Here is a 4,902-nt window from a genome sequence, read left to right as displayed (position 1 = left end):
TGGGCTGAGGGTATGGAAAATACTCAATAGATGTTTATTGTTATTCTTAACCCTTATCACAGCCCCACAACTTGAGCAACATCACCTCCATTTTAAACACATGGAAGCAAATATTCAGGAAAATCAACTTCAGAATCACACAGCTGCTAAGTTACTTGGCTGACCAGAAGAGGAATCATGACTCAGACTCCAAGCCTGAAGGGTTTTTCATTAAAGCCCAGGCCTGAGTAGAAAACAGGTTAAACCTGGGAGGGAGAAAGAGTTCTCTTTCAGGGATAAAAACTGGAACTTGTCCACTTGGCTTGTTCTGTTTGCATGTAGTAATGGAAAGACCCACCAACTAGGCAGTGCAAAAACAGCTTTCAGCACTGCCTAGCTGTGAGAACTTGGGGCAAATCTATCAAACATCCTGAAGCTGTTTACTCATCTGCAAAATGGACACAAAAACACCTGCTCTGAGATCTTCACGGGTGGTGATCAGAGTGATGTGAGAAAGAGTCTGCAGCAGAGTGCTGTAAAACTGTCAAGTGCTTGACAGCTGTGGGCCGGTGCCTCTAAGGCTTTGTCTTTCCTTGGTCACGTCTGGCAGCTCTGTTAAAGTGAGTTCTGCAGGGAGCCCCCACTGCAGGCACTGGGCCTCAGCTGGAAGCCCTGTGGGTGCCCCACTGGCGGGCAGAGATCGGCCCTTGTCCGCCTGGTTCCAGGGTGGGCAATCTGGGAGGTGACCCCAGTGTGGATGCGGCAGCTGCTGCTTATCTGTAGTCAGTCAGCGACCCGGACAGATGAGGTGTCCGTGGCGACCTTCCTGCCTCAGTGAGTGTGGGAACTCGGGGCTTCCCAGGGCCCAGGGGTGGGAATGTAAACGAAATGGCCCCTGCTGGAGACCAGGCTCGTGTCCTCCCTCCGCTGCCCTAACCCAGGAGGAGGCAGGAGAGCTTGTGGAGTCTCCTCCACGAGGGTGCAGAGGGAAGAAGCTGGGGCTCTGGGGTGCCAGGCTTGCTCTACCTCTTGGCACCATCCTGACACCCCCAGACCCCAGAGGGGGACGCTTCCTGCCAAAAGTCCCACCACCGCCACTGTTTGCTGTCAACAAGGCAGGGTCAGAAATATAGCACCCCAGTGGAAACTCCTTCCCTCCCTCTTCCCCTCTGTGTTCTGTGGTCAGTCATCTGTGGAGAGCAGGCATCCTGATTCTTTCTAGCAAAAGACAACCAACAAGAGGCTGAGAAATGGTTCCTTCTCAGCCCCCTTTCAACTGTCTGTAGAAGCTGTGGCCTAAGATGGGCCGTTCCCTGTGTGTGTTACTCTTGACTTTGCTTCACTTCTCCATGCCTTTCCTGTGTGTTGGAGTCTTCCTTCAATTCCTTCTAGTTGCCTGCTCAACATTTCCTCACGCCTCCAGCAGCACTACCCAGAGCAGATCTGTGGCAAAATGGTAAAACATTTTAAGTTCGTGCTGGCATCTTCTCACTTCTTTCTTAATCTTCTTCCTCACCATCTTTCTATTGGCCAGCAGCTAGTCTGCATTTAACAAATGTGCCAGACACCATAAGAGTGCTGGGGATACGCCAGCCAGAAAGTGGGATAAAGTTGATAATTTCTCATTGCTTCCATTCCAGCTGGTGAGAATATCAGACAAGGATTCTCACAAGGGGCTTCCCCTGTAGCTCAGCAGTAAAGAATCTGCCTGCAATGCAGGAGACACAGGAGGCCTGGGTTCGATCCCTGGGTTGGGAAGATCCCCTGGAGAAGGGAATGGCTACCCACTCCAGTTGCCTGGAGAATCCCATGGACAGAGGAGCCTGGCAGGGTCCATTAGGTTGCAAAGAGTTGGGCACCACTGAAACAGCTTAGCACACAGCACACATACTCGCACATACTCACAGCACACACACTGTGGGGGCCTGTATGAGTAGGTGTGCTGGAAAGCTGCCACAAAGAACTGTTTGTGTTGAGCCTGGAAGCCTAGAGCATGACTCAGGTGAAGGGGCTGGTGAGAAGAAGGAAGCAGGAGGAAAAGAGGACAATATATGTGCAGGCACTGAGGGAAGGCAGCATTTGCCGAGCCAGAACTGAACAGTGCAGCCACTGTGGTACATGGCTGGTCCTCGTCCCCGCCTTGAGCTGTGCTTTATCTCGAAACACTTCTGCCTACTCACACACCATAAAACTGTCCTGCATGCTCTTCCTCTGAGGCTGGGCTTTTTTCCTTCCACGATTGCAGTGTCAACAGATAATTTCCTAAAATGGACTTGGAGTCTGGAGACATTCTTAACTGAATTCCACCACTTAACCAGACAACCTGAACTTAGCATCTCTGAGCTGTGGTTCCTCATCAGTGATATGGGCCAGCATGTGCTACTAGAAATGTTTAATAGAGTTTACTCTGTGCCGGGCCCCAATGCTAAATGGTTTATTGCATTTAATCCTCACAAATTTAATCCTCATGAAGTATGTAGTATTGTCTTTATCCCTTTCTACCTCTCAAAGGGGAGTCTGAATGTGACACTAATCATGGACGTGCTTTGTAACCATTAACCTGTGTCAGTCACTCAGTCATGCCTGGCTCTGCAAACCCATGGACTGTAGCCTGCCAGGTTCCTTTGTCCATGGAATTATCCAGGCAAGAATACTGGAATGGGTTGCCTTTCTCTTCTCCAGGGGATCTTCCTGACCCAGGGATCAAACCCAGGTCTCCTGCATTGCAGGCAGACTTCCTCACTGTCTGAGCCACCAGGGAAGCAATGAAGGGTTAATGCAAAAATGACACAATATTACCATGGTGTTCGCACATGCAATGAATAAATTCATTTGTTAAATGCCACGACAGTTCTGGGCTATACATATTAATAATTAAATGAGGATCAACATCTTTTGTGTCTGCATCCTAAGCAAACCAAACCAAAAGCAGTAGCAGGAACGAAGTGCTGTCATCACCAAAGAGCTAATTGCATGTCGTGCCAAACCACTGAAGGGAGAATTCCACAGATGTGACCCCGAACCTCTGAAGTTCACAGTCTGATGACCACCACTGCCCAGAACAAATCTGTAGACAAGAGAGTGAAAGCTCAGAATTAGTTCATGAAGAGACTGATGTTGTGTCAAACCGACTGCCCACCAAGGGTAGGAGTCTTTCAGGGGGCTGAATGAGCTGGGAGAAATCCATAAGCTTACAGCAGAATTCAAAGTTGGGGCTGAAACCAGAAGAGTCTAAGGTTCGTGGTATTCTCCTTAGTACGCATTCCTCTACTTTCTATCACTTTATCATAGCATTTTTCACTCCAAAGCCCAATTCTGGGAAATTATTTATACATGATATACACAGTCATAATAATGACAGATTCTTAAATTGCCAAGTTCTGAAACCATGGATGGTGCGTGTGCATAACAAACTAATATGCATACACATGAGTTTGCATGCGCATGTGTTGATGAGTGTAGACATTTGTGAACCTGCTTGTGAGTATGTGAGCATGGCTTCCTACACTTAACATTCCCTCACTTGGCAAGACATGGTGCTGGCTCCTCCTGAGAGCAGCCAGTGTGGGAGGAGAACTGACACCAAAAACAAATGAGGTGAAAGAGGATGACTGCGGTTTGATACTCACAGATCCACATGAAAAGCAATGAATGAGAAAGTCAATGAGCTGAAAATGACTTGAGTACAGGCAACTCCTTGGGACTGCAACCCCTTGATTGTAATAAACGTTTGTTTAAACTGCTTTAAACTGCTTTAAAACTCTACCATTCATTTCTCCCCTCAAAATATAGGTAGTCTATCTTGGAGGTTAAGAGTACGTTCTGGGTTCAAGCCTAATCTCTTCTTTTTTTTTTCATGTGGATAGTTTTTAAAGTCCTTTATTGAATTTGTTACAAAGTTGCTTCTGTTTTATGTTTTGGGTTATTTTTTTGGCCATGAGGCATATGGGATCTCAGCTCCCCAGTCAGGGATCAAACCCACACCTCCTGCATTGGATGGCAAAATCTTAACCACTGGACCACCAAGGGAGTTCCCAGGTCCAGTTTCTATCAGATTCTGCCATTTACTCACTGAATGATGTTGGGCAAGTCACAATTCTCCAAGCCTCTTTTTCTTTACCTCTAGTATGGGAAGAATACTGTTTACCTCAGGGAATTCTTGTGAAGATAAAGGGAAATAAAATGTGGTGAGTGTTTCTGGTGGCATTTTATAGGTTACAATACAGATGTGAAGAGAGGTTAACTTCCTCTTCTGGGCACCCCCCCCCACCCCACCCCGCCCCAGCTAGTAGGCAGCAGGGCTGGGAAAACAGTCAGACGTCCCGTCTCTGGCCTAGGGCTCTTTCTACTCAACCACGTGGAGCTCCAGCCGCACGCTGAAATAATTTTCAAGTCACAAGTGATTTTGTATGCATAACCTCTTTAGTTTGCTCTTCTCTGCCAAGTCCACACACTAGCAAACTCAGAATTCTGAAGAAATGGTTCATGTAGGACCTTCTGGAAAACTAGTCTAGGTCCGAGGTGGCCTGAGGAGACCTAAAGAGCTATATGTGAGAGTAGAAAAAAGACACCGTGTCACACCTCCCTCCACTGGGAACATGTGGATTATTTATTTTGTGAATTGATGTCATGCAATCTTTCATCTCATGTTGGCCACGCTCCACCACTTCCCTCCACCATCAGTGGGTATGTGCTCAAGCAACGTAAACTCAGGAAAGTCATGCAAAACCGGGGAAGTAAACCTGCTTTTTACACCTTTCACCCCAATTCAGCCTCCTCCTCTCTCTATTTCACCTCTCAAGCTTTAGAAATCCAGAGATAAATGTGTTTCCAATTATCTTTGTTTCAAGTCCCCTTATGGAAATGATAAAGACAGTTGGACTAGGCATTGGGAAGCCTGGGGCTTTAGTTAACATTGGTTAA

The sequence above is a fragment of the Bos mutus genome, chromosome 3, assembly GCF_027580195.1.
Source record: "Bos mutus isolate GX-2022 chromosome 3, NWIPB_WYAK_1.1, whole genome shotgun sequence".
NCBI lineage: Eukaryota > Metazoa > Chordata > Mammalia > Artiodactyla > Bovidae > Bos > Bos mutus.
The sequence above is the reverse complement of the archived record's forward strand: the minus strand, read 5'-3'. Positions refer to the sequence as shown.